General features: G+C 39.2%; 1 pseudogene; it reads left to right on the plus strand.

The window, feature by feature from the left end:
- The first annotated feature begins 4,968 nt into the window (after nucleotides 1-4,968).
- Nucleotides 4,969-6,375, plus strand: LOC143558126 (scarecrow-like protein 18 pseudogene; annotated as a pseudogene).
- Nucleotides 6,376-19,162: the final 12,787 nt, after the last annotated feature.

Consider the following 19,162-nt stretch of genomic DNA (forward strand, 5'->3'; position numbering starts at 1 on the left):
CTGATGAGCCACCAGAAGATCGGACCAAGGCCAAGCATGACTTGAAACAGAAGGCCAAGGCTGCTGAAGAAGAGGAAGAGAAAGAGGAAGAAGAGCATCGTCCTCTGAAGCATTTGAAGAAGCTTGGAGACTCCCATAAGTCCTCTAAGCTCATTGTCAAGCTATCTACTGCAGGTAAACCTTCCTCTGACCCACCTGTAGTATCACCCAGAACCTTAGCCCAAACACTTAGAGACCTAGATGTGGCTAAGATTAGGATACCTGTTTACAAGAAACCCTAAACCAGAAAGAAAGCCAAATCCAAACCAACGAAAACCATACTCCATGACTCACCCGACTCCTCACCTGAACCCTCGCCAAAAGACCAACCCATTTCAACTTTCCTACCAAAATTGCCTGAATCCCCTCCTCAAACACAACCACAACCAACCACTCCACCCGAACAACCATCCCAAACCACAACACCACCCACACAACCTACCACTGAAACCGTAACCACCTCAATTTTTACATCTTCCATTTTCAGCTCACCAATCCAAACCACAAGCCTATGGAGCTAAACCGTTATTTCCTCACCACCAACAAAACAATCAACACCATCAAACTTAGAACCCAGACCATACACACCTCTTCTCTCAAGATCACTCATCTCAAAACCACCCACCTCCACTAACCTCACCTATACCGACCCAATCCATTACCCTACCTTTCCAAACAACCTCACCATCCATCATGTCCGTTACACCTCCATCCACAATCCTTTCACCCAAGCCCATCACCAAAGGAAAGTCTTTGACGCCTCCAGTATACGCTGATCCTATCCTCGATAGGATCATCACCCTGGAGGAATCAAATGCTAAAAGTGTTGAACGTGAACTGGTCTTGCTCGAGTACATCAAGAACCAAAAGAAGAAGGAACGTGAGGACGCGGTTGCTAACGCAAAGTTGGTGTCACGAGTTCAAGTCTTGGAGGAACATAAAGAGTTGAATGATGCTCTAAAAGAAAGTCAACGTTTGCTGATCAACACACTCCAGACTCGAATCCAGAATCAACAAGAGCTGTTGAACCGTGAAGCTTCAGGGAATGCTAACTTGAGGAATGAACACTTGAATGTGGTGAATAGAGTGGCAACACTTGAAAGGAACTTACCTGTTGTCACTGTTCTTGAGGCTATCTTGTTTAAGAAGATTGAAGATGCTACAACTAAGTGGGATGTTGATAAGGAGGCAACAAACTCCAGGGTGTCCATGTTAGAAGGACAGTTAGCTTCCTCTGCCTCTCTCGGTACACTTATAGCAGAGAATACTCGGTTCAGAACCGAGATAGAGGCTATTAAAGCAAAGATAAAGGAGCATGACCGCCTGAATGCGCTACAATTGAAGACGAACGAGGAGTTTGTGAGCAAGTATTAAGCCGCCTCTGATCTTATGGGTATGCATGATGATGACTTTCATGCCCTGGAGGACCGACTTGATGTTGTATTCAGGAGTTGGAGAAGGTCTGGTGAGACTTCTCGATTGGGTGGACCACAACCTACTGCAGGACCAAGCGTGGCACTGGAAGGAGCTTAGGTTGTGGGTTTGGAAGGTGAGGCAACTGTTGGTTGGATTGTACAACAGGTTGGCCAAGCCGGAAGCGCTGTGGGTACCAGCTTGGGTCCTGAACAACCAGTACAACCTCAGGCCCAAGCTGGTGGTGATGACCAAGGAGGAGATAGTGACGATGAAGATAGTGATGATGATGAAGACGATGACGAGGATGACAATGTCCATGACAGTTTCACTGAAGATGATGATAATAATGATGGAGGTGATGCTGGAGATGGTGGAGCCATTGCAGCAGGAGGTGGAGGTGGAGGTGGAGTTAACCCTCAATCACCTCCGCATGCTCAAGAAACTCCTCAAGACCCTGCTGCACATGATTCAGCAACCAAAGTCAGGGAAGACGACTCCAAAATTACAGACATATATAATGAGTTTTTTCCTATAGGTAACATTGCAGGTTTAATGGATGAATTCATTGAAGCCGGGAGAACTATAGAACTGGCACAAACTCATCAAGCGGAGAAGGCAGTTGAAGATGATGACTACATCAACTACTCTCCTAATCCAGACATGCCGCCAGTTCAAGCTTCAGAGGCTCTTGCAAGTGACCCCGTCATTGATCCAGCCGCCGACTTGGCCCAAGCCACACCAAAGAAGAAAAGAAGAACTCATATCGTGTCAAGTCGTGCAAGTACCCGCTTCCTCAACTACCTGTATCATGATGACACACTGATTGTGTATGCCAAATACAATCAGGAGAACAGTTGTTGGGCTATCAGAAGATACAACGGAGATCTTATTTACCTAACCCATCACGAGCTGAAATCGTTGCCGGAACTCGACGTCAACTATCTGAGAAAAGCCCTAGGCCAAGGAGAATATGATGATTCTTTGGAAGGTTGGGTCACCACACATCTACATCATCAGTCAAAGGTGGGCTACAAGGACTTTGAAGTAAACAAGGGTCGGAAGTACAAGAACCCGAAAGAAATCGACCCAGCCACCGGAGAGCCACGAACCATGTGGAGATATAGGGCACCAAAAGATTGTCACATCATTTATCATGGTGAGCCCTATATTCCTAACACTCTCCGAGATTTCATTGGTTAGGAATTTGATAACACAACAGGTGAGGTTGTCATCCACTGCCAGAACATGCACGAGATTCGTGTGTTTGACGAGCACGAACTAATGGGTTTGCATATGGAGGACGTGAAGAAGCTCTACAACTCACCGTTGGGGACCGTCGAGGATCTTGGTCGTCAAAACACCGAACGGATAGTTGAAGCCTTCAACAAGTTCGTTTGAAGACTTGTTGAACTTCTACTGACCGAGGATGAATGCCTGGTCTACGATAGCGACGGGTTCCAATAATAAAGACTAGAGGGAGATTGTTAGATCCCGTTTTGTATGTTTAGTCTTTTGTATTGGTCGTTTATGTTTTGGGCTTATCAAAGTCGTTTTGTATGTATTGGGCCCAAGGCCACTTATAAACAAGCCCATTGGGCACATGATGAATATAAAACTTCTCATGCATGCTCTCCCATAAATAGAGAGCATGCCATGAGAAAAACAATCTTTTTGCCAAATCCTAACTCCTCTATCTTACTTTCTCTCTAGCTCTCTCTCTCTCTTTCTCACACCCTCTCCAACCGAAAATAAACTCAAGATCCGAGACCAAAAGGTGACTTGGTGTGATTTCCGCTAGCACCAAATTTGATTGATCCAAGACACGTTGTTAGATCCACCTGTGTTGGAACCTACACACCCACACCACGGCCACATCAGCTTTCTTAAAAACCACCTTTTTTACTCTAACAATATATCTTCTCAAACTATCTTTACATTTCCACATCATCACTTGCTTTTACATTTATTTTAAATAAGAATTTCACAATACTATAAAATACTTAATTTTTATAATTTTTATTTAAATAAATAGCAATATAATAAAAATGTAGTAAAAAATTTAACCGTTAAACTAGCTGTTACGTAAAAAATAGACAAACAAAAAAAATAAATTTTTTTTGAAATAAATATAAAAAATATGTATATATGTATAATATTTTTAATATATTTTATAAATATAAATATAGGTATATATATATGTGGGGGGAGTTTAAAGATTTGATGCTTGGGGCCCATATTGGATGATTTTTGGTGGTTTGAAAAACCAAACCTCAACCCTTGGGTGTTGGTTTAAACCAAACACTCCAATAGTCTAATTGGTTTTTGGATTGGTTTGAACCAACAAAACCATCATTGAAGATGATCTTATAACCGCCTACAAGTTTTTCAGTACCAATGTGATGATAAAGAACAAAAATCTTTAAAAGCGTCACAAATAAAAATGTTTTATTCACATCTTCTAGATTCTTAGAACATTATTCTCCTATTTTCATCTTATCTTACCCATTTACCCAACCATGAAAAATCAGAGACTTCACTGAGATCTAGACTTTGCATTTTACACCATTACATGGTTAATTTTCTTCCATATTTTTTTCGTTGCATCACAATGAATAAAACGTGGGTTTCCTATTTTCAACACCACCATTGTAGATAAGTACAACTATGATATATGAAAGTTCCCATTCCTTTTGTCATAATTTACTTTGATAAGAAGACTTTTATTAAAAGTTCTCCAATGCTAGCTATATTTTGAGAAACAAGATTATTCCACCACATTATTCTCATGAATTTCAATTTCTGATTAAACGAATTTTTGAAACCAACAATGGTATATTGGTGTATTATAAAATGTTCATTCTCTTTAGAGATTGAGAGTTCGAGTTCCCAGTTGGATATTGGTGTAGTAGTATTATTATGTACAGCGTTATTAGAAGTAGCTTAGATTGCTGTTAGAAAACAAGGAACCAATGCTTTTTCGCTTAAGGCATAGGTGTACCTGTAATTTAAGGTGTGTGTGAGTTGATTGTTAAATCTAAATATCCTAAAAACTCAACATTGTAAGATCAAAATCTGACTTTTTTTTATAAAACTTTATCTACCTAAATTAATGTTTAGTACTAATTTAAAGATTAGGATAAGTTGGTTGACCCTATTCCTTATGTTGTGTGTGTGCATACACAAATTAACATGTATAGAATATACCATAATGTTTTGTCAAAATATATAGAGAAATTGTTGCACACTTTATAAATACAAGTAAACTATATGCAAGTGTATGTGGGCACACACACATGTGTGTATTTATCCCTTCACCTTTCCACACATCCTTCCCTAACCTAACCTAATCATAATTCATTTCTTCCTCCTTCAGGTGCTTTGCTTGCAAACAGTCTCTTCAATTCACTGTTATGGCTGATCTGCACCATCTACAATTTAGGGTTTCTAATTTTAGACCACTAGATTAAAACCCTAACAACCACCTTCAAGATTCACCCAAGAAACTATCTTTAAATGTTGGGTAATTCATCTTCTTGTTCACAATCAGATCCATCCACACACCCTCCGGTCACACCACTCGCCGGAGACTTACACCACCAGTTACCACCGTCCATCTACCTACGCCAACTCCTTTTAGCCTGTGCACATTCCATTTCCAACTCTGACTTCACCGCAGCACACCGCATCACCACCATACTCTCATCAAACTCGTCGCCTTCAGGCGACTCGTCCGAAAGATTAATCCACTCTTTCACCAAAGCCCTCTGCCTCCGCCTCCGTCTCCACCTTTCGCACCCACCGCCTCATAATATTATTACTCACAGTCCCAATGATATTGATATGTATCTCTCTAATCACCATGAACCAAAAAATGACACGCTTTTACAATCATCATACCTGACTCTCAATCAAGTAACTCCATTCATTAGATTCACTCACCTCACTGCTAACCAAGCAATCTTGGAAGCTGTCAATCAACAACAAGGACAACATTCTCATGGTATTCACATACTAGATTTTGACATCATGCACGGTGTCCAATGGCCGCCACTAATGCAAGCAATCGCCGACCACCATCCTTCTCCCACTCTTCGCATAACCGCCATCGGAACAAACCTCGACATCCTCCGGAGAACCGGAGACCGTCTATCCAAATTCGCACACTCACTCGGCCTCCGGTTCAGGTTCTTTCCACTTTTACTTCCTCAAAATAATAATAATCATCAAACTGTTGCTGACGTCATCAGCCACATTTCTTCAGTTATTCTCCTTCCTAATGAAACCCTAGCTGTTAATTTTGTTCTTTACCTTCATCGCTTGTTGATCGACAGAGATAAGCTTATTATTTTGTTAAGAAAGATCAAATCTATGAACCCTAAAGTTGTGACTTTAGCTGAAAATGAAGCAAACCACAACCACCCAGTTTTTTATTCAAGATTTGAGGAGGCTTTGAATTATTATACGGCTATATTCGACTCGTTGGAGGTGACGTTGCCGCCAAATAGCCGCGAGCGAATGACTATGGAGCAAGTGTGGTTTGGGAGGGAGATTGCGGATATCGTGGCGGCCGAGGGGGAGAATCGGAGAGAGAGACACGAGCGATTTTTGTCGTGGGAGACGATGATGAGGATTGCGGGATTCAGGAATGTTCAGTTGAGTCCGTTCGCTCTTTCGCAAGCTAAATTGTTGTTGAGGCTTCATTACCCTTCAGAAGGTTATAATCTTGAGGTTGTGAATGACTCTTTGTTTTTGGGTTGGAATAATCGACCCCTTTTCTCTGTTTCTTCTTGGCACTAAATTATTATATGATATAGATGCATCTTCATCATTTATAGTATGCATATATAGTTATATACACATACATATATGCTGATCATGCATACACAGGACATTGAAGAAACCATAATTATCCAACCCTAGCTAGCTCACTTTAGTATGTTGTTTGCATGAAGCACACACATGGTTATATATGTCACACATATATAAACATGGGAGATAGTAAGTTAATTTGTGTATGTGTGTGGAGAGACACACACAGACAGTAGGTGTTGATATATAACTATATGTCTATATATAAGTATATAGAAGATTCAGTAAACCTAATCCACTGTTTGACCATTTTGAACATGCGAAAGAATGGCTGAACTATGAGTTATAAAGAGGAAAGCATATCAGTTGTTAGCTAGATGATAATGGAGTAGGTTTGGGAATTAAGTGGAGTTAAAGTAGTTGGATAAAGTTTAATATAAAATAAATGTTTTGATTTTAGTACTTAATTAACTAGTGGGCTCTTTTAGGTTAATGGACGACATTCTTTGTTTTGTTGATTTTTTGTAGAGCACGATTACATGCTATATATAACTCTGATAGCATATAACTAGTCTCTTGTGGTAAGTAACCATGCATATATGCATGTAACCATGTAACCATGATACTATGCACACATGACCACATCATAATCTGTGATCAATGAGCTAGAAATAAACCTGAACCCGGCTTTCAAACTTGAAACATTATGTAAAAGTATTCAGACGATTATTTCAGTTTATGATCGAGTATGAGATTGGTATTAAAATATACACGAGTATGCATGGATACGTGTGTGGTATTAGGTGGTGTTCAACCTAATTACCTGAAAGATACATGCTTAGCCAAACTACGCTTGATTGCTGGTAAAATTTTTTACCTCACTCTGTCATTAGGTAATACAGTAATCTAATTGCTCACACACATATATATATATATATATATGTGTGTATATGTGTGTGTGTAGATGAGGGTTTAATATGGAACTCCAAAAAAATGGGAACCGGAGAATTATGCATTTTACATGTAAAATAAATAATTTAAAGTTCGATTTCATATGTAAAAAATTAGTTCTAACATAACTTTTTTGAAGCTTTTACTTATAAATACATGTAGAAGAGATTTTAATAAAAAATTTTAATTTTCTAAAAAATATATTTTTTTAACTTTTTTCAGCCGGTTTCTTAATATTCTTTTTTTTAAATGGATTCTACATGTGTTTATATGTAAAAGCTCTAAAAATATTATGTAAAAATGTGTTTTATACATGTAAAAATAAATTTTTATTTATTTTTTTACATGTAAATGGCATGGTTTCCCGTTCCTCACTTTTTTTATTCCTTTTTAAACCTACAAATATATATATATATATATATATATATATATAAATTTGTTTGGATAATGGATCATATAAAAAATAAATTGTAAGAAAAGTATATGGAAGTTACATGTTTCTTTGTTACTTTTTCACATATATACACATTATAAGACACGTCTTTACAATTGGATGAGACTGAGATTACCAATATGTGTCGCAAACACGTCTCATTTCTTCTAGTTATAGAATATAAATTTTTTTTTTCAAAAATTGATAAGAAATAAAAAGAATTTAAAAATAAATATAATTTATTGTTTAAAGTTGTTTTCACGATTGAAGAAAGTATTAAGTATTTTTATTTTGATTTTGTAAATTGTAAATTTACATCTTACGAACGATGAAAGGTGAAATAAATGAATCGATAAAAGTATGTTAGATTTGCAGAATGTGACATGTATCAGTGAATGATTAGTTATCTATCTATAATATATATAAACGAAAACCCTAAAATCCTATGTGTTGTGATGTGGTCGCTCCCCTTTTATGGAAGTCACCAGATTACTTGAATTTTAAATAAAGACCTCTCATTAATTTAACCCAAATTCATGGGTATGGATCTTACCAAAATCAGATAGCTCTTAAACGGGTTATAACATCTCATTAAATTAAAAATTATTCTTACCAATTATTTGATATGAAAATCCTATAAAATAGGGATATACTAAAATTTAATATCCAATTTAAAAAAAAAGATATTATTCATAATTAATAAACAATTTTATAGTAAAAAACATAAGTGGGTCATGGGTCACCAAATCTAGATAGTTTTTAAACGGGTTATAACATATTACTTATTTATGAAACTCTTTCATTATAAAACCCTAAGTATATTATTAACTTTCTTACGATAAAGAAAATTAAAATCGAAAAAACAAATATTAAAAAACGATAAATGTAAAACAATCATTCTCCCAAGCCATTAGATTGCTTTATTTGTATATGAAGGTTTCTCACGCATTTGACCCGAATTCACGGGGAAAGGTCTCACCAAACTCAGATAGCTTTTAAACGGGTTATAATATCTCATTATATTAAAAATTAATCTCATCAAATATTTGATATGAAAATCCTATAAAATAAGGATATACTAAAAATTAATATCCTATTTTATTTAAAAATATATATTATTTATAATTAAGAAACAATTTTATAATAAAGAAAATAAACAGGTAATGGGTATCACCAAACCCAGATAGCTTTTAAACCGGATTATAACATATCATTTATTTGTGAAACCATTTTATCATCAAAGCTCAAGTATATTAATTATTAACTTTCTTACAATAAATAAAATTTAAATCCACATATATATATATATATTAAAAACGAATAATGTAAAACAACCTCCGTATCTTGTGCTTTCGTGTGTGTATCATCTTTAAAGCTTGAGAGATCTTATATGATCAAATTTTTTCAATGCAATTGCGAAAAGAAAGTATTATTTTGAATTTGCGTGGTCTTATATAAGATCTTATATGATCTTATATTATCTTTATTTATATTGGTCTAATGTAATGAATTTATCAAATTATTTTGAATTCGCGTGGAATTGAAATTTATAACAGTAGAAAATTTGAACTATGAATAGCATCCATGAATTATTTGCTATGCAATATTGGAGATGTGAAATTGTTTTCTAAGATTTAGTTTAATTTGTTAAAAAGTATTTTATTTTAAATAGTACAGCGATATGATTAGTTCGAAACGAGTCTTTGGGTTTTCTAACCATTAATCAATAGTTAATTTGCATCCGAAACATGAAAGTACTATAAAAATCAATTATATTGAAGTCAAAACTAAAAAACTGTGCAAAATGTATTGCGGATATTCGCCTATAAAATATATTGAATTATTAAGAGAATTATGTTGTGTATTGTGAGCTTATAATAGTATTAGTAAACTAATAATTAACAATTATAATAGTTGAATGTTGGGTTGTCGATGGCCTAAAATTATGCCTCTTGTCTGCTAAACAAGACTATGAAAATTGGGGCTTCTTTGCTTTGCTCCCCGTTGTCCCTTTTTTCCTATTATACTTCGCCAAGGGATCTCTCTCGTGTCTCGTAAATAATAATTACTTATTCTTTTTAACTAAATTCAATATATGGTATTTAACCAGCCAAACATATATATATATATATATATATATATATATATATATGAGAAGTATAGTTTGAAAACCCTTTTGAGTTGAGAAAACCCGTGAAAACCCTATGTAACATTGTTTTTTTTATTCACTTTAATTATGGACCACAAGATTTAAATATTAATTAAAAACATGTGGTTGAGAATGGGTTTTTAGAGTTTTCACAACTCAAATGGGTTTTCATTTTATACTTAGCCTATATATATATGTATAAAGGTATGCATTCTAAACTTGCAAATGGATCTTTTTAAAAAAGTAGAATATATTCTAATTGTTACTATGATCTTCTTTGATAAACTAGTACAGTTTCCATGTTGCATGACACAAAATCTCATTAAAAACTACATATATCTCCATGTGTATGTTATGTATGTATGCATCATATATGTGATAGTACCCACGAAGCCCAAATTTGCAACCGTTAACTTAGTACCGAAAGACAAGATTTGAAACAAGCCATTGCATCATTTCTATAATTAACTCTGTCCATTACTTTTGCAAACGCTAATCTCTTTTTTGTTGTGTTTCATAATTGTATAACTCTTGATCCATGGTACTCACGAAATTTCAATAAGATATGAATCAGAGATTTTTCAAGAACAAGTTATGTGTTTGATTAACTATGTTCGTGTACCCTAGAAAATGACCAAGATCGATATCGGATTTAGTTCATGCGAAACTGCTTCAAGATAGTTTAGGCCAAGTTTTTGGGTGAAAACGGTTACCCGTTTAATCATTGGATTTTTATTTAAATATTTAAAATTTTAAGAAATGTAATGGATTTCCAAGTCAACTTTGCTTTAGAAAGAGGTTTGGCTCGTTAGACCCCGTTTCTATGGGCGATGTGCCCTTAGAACTCGACGTTACTTAGGGCCACGCCTCTAAGAACCAACGGGATTCCCATATACTTAGAACAAAATAATACTTAAACAAACGTGCACTTCACACCTTCTGACGTACTTGTTTGATTTATAATTTGATATACTTTAGTCAACAAGTTAATCAACATATATATACACTTAAAATGGCATTGATGATACTAAAGTTAACGACATCTCACACACATAATTAATATAGAGAGAGAAATTTACTAAAAATAATGTTTTAATTCTGCATTTTTAATTATTATGAAAGTGTTTGTGGCAAACAAAAAACCTTCACAGAACTAGTAACTAATTGATGTTTTTGCTAACTAATTTGTTTCTAGTCGTAAATGACTTATGTAGTACGGCTATTTCATTCTCAATTCATTATATATGCTGAACTATTTAATTACTCATGCATAATAATATAATAATAGATTTTATATATAATTGTGATACTCAAAATTAGGTTACTTATCCAATGCTGCAGTGCAATTCATATAAAGCTAGTGTGTATGATTGATTTTAGACACGGGTGGGGGCTAACAGTTGTTACTGACAAATGAAAAGATCGTTTACTAGCAAATGTAAGATCCCCCACGCAAGGCACTGCCATGCAAGTACACTTACACTTACACATGCCCATAAGTCTTTTGTCCATCCTTCCTCTATCACTATAATTAATAATCACCATCTCTTGTTTTACCGTTCAACCTATTCCTTTTGCGCTTCATATGCATGCTAACTCAATCCACATCTTATAATCTTGCATATATGTGTGAGGTATGCTTATTTATTTGCATATCCGGTTTTTTTAACCTTGAAAATCCAGCTCCCTACGTCTCTGCTAATAAATTAGATCAGCTAAAAAGCAACTTATGTTAACATGTGAGTATGTGACCATCAAGGGGAAAAAAAAGACGAATATTCCATTCATCCTTGTCACTATTCAATAGTTTCAGTAGGAAAAGTTGGTGGAATATGTAATATACCAATTACCAGCTCTTTTACCTCACTGTTTATATAACAAAGTGATTTTCAGTTTAACGAATATAATTAAGCACATATTCCTTTTTAACTTTTAACTGCTTACTTTTATGGTCATGTCTATTGGCACACAGTTAAATCAGAACTAACTTTATAATTTACTGAATTATATGCACAGAAAAGTATTTGGCCTTTTTTTCACAAATTGAAGAAATAGATAGAAGTGTTTAAAGATGCATAAGAACTCAAAAAAATCTGAAGGGGTATGCACCCGCCTTAACATCGAGCGGGGCGGGTCAACCCATAAAATATAGACAAGAAGCTTGAAATCAGGATGTCATGAAGACACAAAGCCAAAACCTATGCGCGTGGCGCATATCACATATGCTCACGCATCACATATGCTCACGCATATCACATCTGCGCGTGGCGCATATCACATGCTCACGCATATTACATATGCTTACGCATATCACATCTGCGCATGAAACATCTGCGCGTGAGAATAAAGAGAAGACCTTGCGCATCCCCGGGATAGGCGCATAAAGGACAACACAACAAATGAGACAATAGTCTAATCCAAATCAGGATAAGGACAACCATGATTGTACTCATCAGACAACCTTCAAGAAGGTATCTTTTAAGGAATAAAGAATGTGCTGATGTTGACAGCTGCCAATGAAAGGTGGACAACTCAGCAAAACCCATGTGCCACCACGTGATGGCACATGGGTCAGGTAAAATACCTTGGTCAGAGAATAATCAATGAAAAAGCATCAGGTGTCCTAAGTACACGTGGCGCGAAGCAATAGGAGGAGGCCAAAAAGGCCCTAATTGGGTCTGAGCCCAATCATTGGAAACCCTAATACTATAAATACCACACCACCTCCACAGTTGGGGGGAGAGCAAGAAATACATTCTGAATCCTTTACTCATTTTCACATTCTTATCTTCTCCTGCAATATCTTATTCTCACACCGGAGGGTTACCCCAAAGAGGACCCCTCTGTCCCTTTCTGAGGGGTAAGCTCAAGGTGCTGTTCATTTTGTAGGTGGAAGAACTCGTATCTCGGAAAACCATCGGTGATATAGCACACTCATACCCGAGGGACGTAGATCGAATACAACTAAGTCGATCCACGCTTCTTCATTGGCGCCATCACCTGTTACAACGGCAACAAAACCACTATTTCATCAGTTCTCTCTAAAAATCTTCACCATGGTTTCCGGTGTTCGAAACAATGATCAAGTTCTGGAGGATAATGAGCTTGAGGATGTTAATGAGGGACATCAGGTTCTAAGGGCGCCGCGTGACACTGCGCGCACCACCAGTAACCATCCCTTCAACACAACACCTCATAGCCAGACTGAAACTCCTCCAGACGATCTCACGTTCCAAAATCTAACTGGTACAAAACAAAAAGGACCAATGGGTCCGGAAGTTGAAACCAATGACCCTAAAGAATGGCTCATAAACGAACAACAGCGTTTAATGGACAAATACAATGAGCTGGTAAAACACAAAAAGTTAGCCGACTTAACACAAAGGCTCGCATTTGATAAACAAACCATTCAGAGAACAACAAAAAAGGCTCGCGCGCCGGAAGACGGTCATTCTGTTCACACCGAACACGCTGGTATTAGTGATGATGAAGAGGTGCACAGCATGAGGAAGACGCGAGATACTCATGCGGGAGGTTCACAGCTTCGCGCACACATGAACATAGCACCTGGAGCCAAAGCCGATATGGATCTATACACACCATACAACCCACAAGCGAAAGAGCAAGTGGACGTAACCACACCATATAGGCCAGCCATTTTGGTAAAACATTCAAAATTCACTGAGCGCATTGTAAAGGCTCCCATTCAACACAAAACCAAGATGCCAAGCGGTTTAGGCAAGTACGATGGTACAACAGATCCAGATGATTTCTTACAAGGTTTTTACAACACTGGAAACCTAGAAAGCTGGACGATGCCAACATGGTGTCACATGTTTGCTCGCTGCCTCACGGGCGCAGCGCGTGTCTGGTTCGAAAGCTTGCCGACAGGACAAATCGATGGGTTCGAAGAGCTATTGGAAAAGTTCCAGGCTCACTTTGTACAGCAGCGCAGACACACGCGCGACCCCGATGACATCATGCACTGCGTGCGCAAGAATGATGAAACCATTAAGGACTACATAACTCGTTTCAATCAGGAATCTCTTGCAATTGGAGGCATCACTGAACAACTCTTGCGCGTTGCCTTTATACAAGGTGCGCGCGGTGATCAACTCCGCAGAGCTCTCGTGAGCAGAGAGGGCATGCCAACCACTTGGGCTAAGCTTATGGAAGCATCGCGAGTCTTCGCGCGAAATGAAAAACAAATTGCCCAAGACAGAGCAAGAGATAGATGGCATCAAACAGAAGCACCACGCAACAATGAAAGGAGGGGCAAACAAAACTCCGTATGGTCCAGGTTGCAACAAACCAATTATTCTCCTGCAGAAAAGCAAGCGCAACAAAGTTCACCCCAGCCCCAAAAAGACATTCTTAATCGCGGAGAGGGTGACAAGAAGGAAGGCGGCAGAGAGCCTAATAGACCTCTACCAAGAATATGGACTCCCCTCACCAAAACGCCTTCGCAAGTGTTAAGCACAGAGAATGTCCAGTTTAAAAGCCCCAGGCCATTACTCCATAAGGGACCACCAAACAGTGGCAAATATTGTGAGTTTCACAAATCCACGGGGCACAACACCGATGCATGCCACCATTTGAAGGACGCGATCGAAAAAGATGTGAAATCAGGCAGGTTGGCTCACCTAGTAAAAAACCCAAGACCAGAGAACGAGCAACCAGACGGAGCCTCAGCCAGTAAAAAATTCAAAAGAATCTGTGTAGCTGAAGGAGGAAGGCAAGGGCAAAGATCGAGGAAGAGAAGCGCGCAAATCCAAGGGGATTGGCGCGAGCAACAAGTAATCTTTCCAAGAATCAGAGGAGGCCCATCTATCAGCAGTCCTCTAGTCATCACTGCACACATCGCTCATTATGAGGTGTCAAGAGTCCTGGTGGACACCGGTAGTGAGTCAGACATCATGTATGAGCAATGTTTCAGGAAGTTGGATCCAGAGGACCAAGCAAGGCTCGAAGTTGTGAGTACACCAATCTCAGGTGTCTCAAACTAAATTATTCACCCCCTAGGTCAGATACAATTCGAACTAACTATGGGGGATGAGAAGCACAAGCGAGCTGAAATTGTCAACTTTCTGGTCTTGCCCACCACTTCATGCCATAGTATGATCTTGGGTAGAGGAATGATTGCCCAATTCAACGCCATACCGTCACCAGCGCATGGCGCGTTGGGGTTCCCAACACCAACAGGAGTAACATTTGTGTATCGAGATCATTTATGCGCAGTAACAAGTATACCTTGAGAAGGGAGAATGAAGCTTCCAGTGGCAAACAACGCGCCAGAGAAATGGATTCTCAACCCAAAATTCCCAGAACAAACAATTACAATCGGAGCTACGATATCAGATGACACAAGGGTGAGAATGAAAAGATTGCTCACAACGTATACGTCAGTCTTCGCGTGGCAACATTCTGATATGACTGGGGTTCCACGAGACCTGGCGCAGCACTCTCTCAACACATTCAAGTCTGTAGAGCCAATTGCTCAAAAGAAAAGAGTCATGGGAGACGAGAAGGCAAAGGCCATGAATGAGCAAGTAGAAGATCTACTGCGCGCGAATATCATTCGCCCAATACGATACCAAACATGGGTAGCCAATCCTGTGATGGTAAAGAAGAGCAATGGGTCATGGAGAATGTGCATTGATTTCAAAGACCTCAACAAAGCGTGTCCAAAAGATTGTTACCCCCTCCCAAACATTGACGCGAAGGTGGACTCTGTGGCGCCATTTAAGCTCAAATGTTTCCTGGATGCCTATAAGGGCTATCACCAAATTCAAATGGCACCGCAAGATGAAGACAAGACTGCTTTCAGAACTGACAATGGTGTTTTCTGTTACACAAAAATGCCCGTTTGGTTTGAAGAATGCAAGAGCCACTTACCAAAGACTCATGGATACAATTTTCAACGAGCAGATTGGAAAAAACTTAGAAGTCTACGTGGATGATTTGGTGATTAAAAGCAAGGAGGAAAAACAAATGCTCAAAGACATCGACGAAACCCTTCGGCGCCTAAAGGAAGTAAACATGAAGCTCAACCCGAGCAAATGCACATTCGGCGTGGAAGAAGGGAAATTTCTCGGCGTAATGGTCACCAAGGATGGTTTCAAGGTGAACCCAGAGAAAGTGGAGGCTATCCTCAGCATGCCCTCACCATCCACCATGAAGGAAGTTCAGAAGTTGAATGGTAGATTGGTATCAATTAACAGGTTCCTAGCAAACCATGCAAGCAAATCTACCCCATTCATTAACACATTGAGAAATTGCTTAAAGAAAAGCCAATTCAAGTGGACGCCTAAGGCCGAGCAAGCTTTCAGTGAGATAAAAGAATGTCTGATAAATCTGCCTGCGCTCACAGCTCCACTACCTGGTGAAACTTTAACATTATACCTGTCAGCAGGAGAACGCGCCATTGGCGCAGTATTGTTGGTGGATCGCAAGGGAATCCAAACACCAATTTATTATGTAAGTCGGGTGCTGACAGATCCTGAGACGCGCTACACCATCATAGAAAAGTTAGTTTTGGCCTGCCCATGGAAATCGTGAGCGACAATGACAAACAATTCACTGACAGGAAGATATCCAGTTGGCTCAAGGAATTGCGCATCAACCAGGTCTTCACTTCAGTATACCACCCTCAAGGGAATGGCCAAGTGGAACGCGCGAACCAAAGCTTGCTAAATGGGCTGAAGAAAAGGTTAGAGGGAGAGTCCCATGCATGGGTTGAGGAGTTACCTAATGTCCTGTGGGCGCACAGGACATTAAGCAAAACCAGCAATGGCGAGTCCCCGTTCAGCCTAACCTATGGAACGGAGGCTATGATTCCAGCAGAAATTGGATGCCCATCCTATAGAGTGCTCATGATGAGTAAGACAGATAATGAGCAAGAAAGGAGGTTGGATCTCAATTTACTTGAAGGGCGCAGAGAGGCGGCTATCATCAGTGAAGCCAAATACAAGAAAAAACTAGAAAAATATTACAATCAGCGCGTGAAAGAATGCCACTTCAAGAAGAATGATTTTGTCCTTCGAAACAATGAAGCTAGTCGCGCAATACCCCCGGGAAAGATGTCTCCCAACTGGGAGGGACCTTATCAAATCTCGGAAGAATTGGGAAAAGGCGCATACGCTTTAAAAGATTCAAATGGAAAGAAGATCCCGCGCACATGGAACGCAGCACAACTTAGAAAATGTTTCATGTAAAAGTTGTCAAGTTTGTAATAAAGGCTTTTTAAGCCATTATGAATAATGATACGCGCTATTTTCTCTTAATATGCGTTTTATTACCTTTTGCATACATGTTTCACACTTCCCTTTATTAATTTTGAGCAATATGACAACATTGTATTGACGTCAAACTAAAAATAAAACGAAGTAAAACATACATGCGCGAGCTTCAAGCTCAAACGCGTTAACGAGTTTTAACTCTAAAACGTCAGGGCCTTAGCCCAATAATATGAGCCTTAGCTCAGGGCCTTAGCCCAATAATATGAGCCTTAGCTCAAATTACTCATAGCATCCATCCTACGTATTGCGCAGCTGGACCATAAAAATACCTAAGCACAACTAAGGCAAAAGCACATGCCAAAGCATAGTTGTTAAGGTCTCAGGTCGAGGCCGCGCATGGGGTTATAATGGATATAAGCAGAGTAACACACTGACACGTAAAGGCTAAAAAACTAATTCATAATTCCCTATAATAAATGCACGATAACATCGCGCAAAAGAGGAACAATGAAATGCTAAGGCACGTGTCAGCATATTCAGAATATTGCAAAATAACTTGAAATATGACAACTGTTAAGGATTAAATAAAATAATTTCCTTACAGCCTTGTCCAAGTTTCAATGAGTAAGCATACCTTATATTCAACGAGCACAAACATGCAATATAAAGAGACGAATTGGGAATGCGCAAGATGCGAATAAGGGAAAAACAAAATTTCATTCCATAAACATAGAAGTTTACAAATTTACAAATGATGAGGTAAAAACTACAAAAAAAAAAAACAAGAAGGCTTTTCAAGTCTCTATATCAATATCAGCCTCTTCATCGTCCTCATCATTACTTCCTCCCTCAGCATCTGGCGCAACCCGCTCCTCATCTCCAAACTTACCATAATCAAGCTGTTCGTCTTGAATATAGTCGTCTTCTATTATGATAGCGTCAGGAGTAGGTCCTTTGGCCACGCTAGAGCCGCTAGCAGAGGTAGCGTTGCCCGCGCCATCATCATTGCCACCAGTCCCTTCACATTCATCAAGTAATTTCTTTAAAGCGCCAAGATCGGGCTGGTCAGCAAGCGCGGCTATCTGCAGAGTCACAAGGAAAAGTATGAGTACAAAAGATTATGAAAATAAGTCAAGTAAACTCATTAAGGTTAAAATACCTGCTCAAGGATGGGAATTGGAGTATTCAGGTACTTCTCCCCCACCTCAGCCATGTCAGCGTAGACAACGTCGAGCTGATAAGGATAGTCGGATGGATTCTTCTTTAGCATGCCATATTCATAGCCATCCTTAAACCCTTCAGCTCGACCCACCAAGCGCGACGCTGCATTACAATCCATCACAAGGGTCTAAAACTCGTCTGAGTATTTCATCGCATAAGCGCAACGAGTCACACCCTGTGAAATCAGCCATTGACGGTCCTGCGCGAGGGAAGAAACAGACGTCTCAAGAGCAGGGATCTGAGAGTTTAACAACTCAACAGTTTCCTTGGCTTGTTTTAGCTCTTCTTTGTCAGACGCCGCTGCCGCCAAGGCTTCATTCTTTTCCGCTCGCGCAGCATCGAGCTCTTTCTTCAGGCGCGCAACCTCACTTTCCAATAAGGATTTGTCAGTATTAACATGCGCAATAGTTTGGTCACGCGCCTCTGCTTCCAACTCCAGGTCACGCGCTCGACGCGCGTACTTGGCCGCGTCTGCCTCTGCCGCTTGCAGCTTCTCCCGCGCAGCTTGCAGCTCAAGCCCGCGCTTCACAAAAGCAGCGTTGGCACTTGCCCAGTTCTCGCTAAGTTCTGCTTGGAGTTTCTCAGCCCTCTCTCGGGCATCAGAAAGATTCCAAGCAGAAATCTTAGCCTTTTGCTTGGCCTCCGCAAGGGCATCACGTACCTTTATATAGTCATTGCGAAGCTCTTGGGAGGCAGCAAAGAACGCAGACCCAGCAAAAAGGTGGTCATTAAGCAAGTCCACGCGAGCGCGGTCCTCTTGAAACCTCCTTTCAGCTGGAGGAACAGAGTGAGCCCAAAAGTCTTCACATACGCCCATGGATTGGAATGAGCTCTCTTCAGTGATATTCCAGCTCGGGCGGTATATGTGATCGGCTCCCTACAAACACAAAGCAACGCAAAGAAAGG

Source organism: Bidens hawaiensis, unplaced genomic scaffold, assembly GCF_021521415.1.
Source record: "Bidens hawaiensis isolate Kalapana, Puna unplaced genomic scaffold, B.hawaiensis_p1.1 tig00019326_1, whole genome shotgun sequence".
In the NCBI taxonomy this organism is placed as follows: Eukaryota; Viridiplantae; Streptophyta; class Magnoliopsida; order Asterales; family Asteraceae; genus Bidens; species Bidens hawaiensis.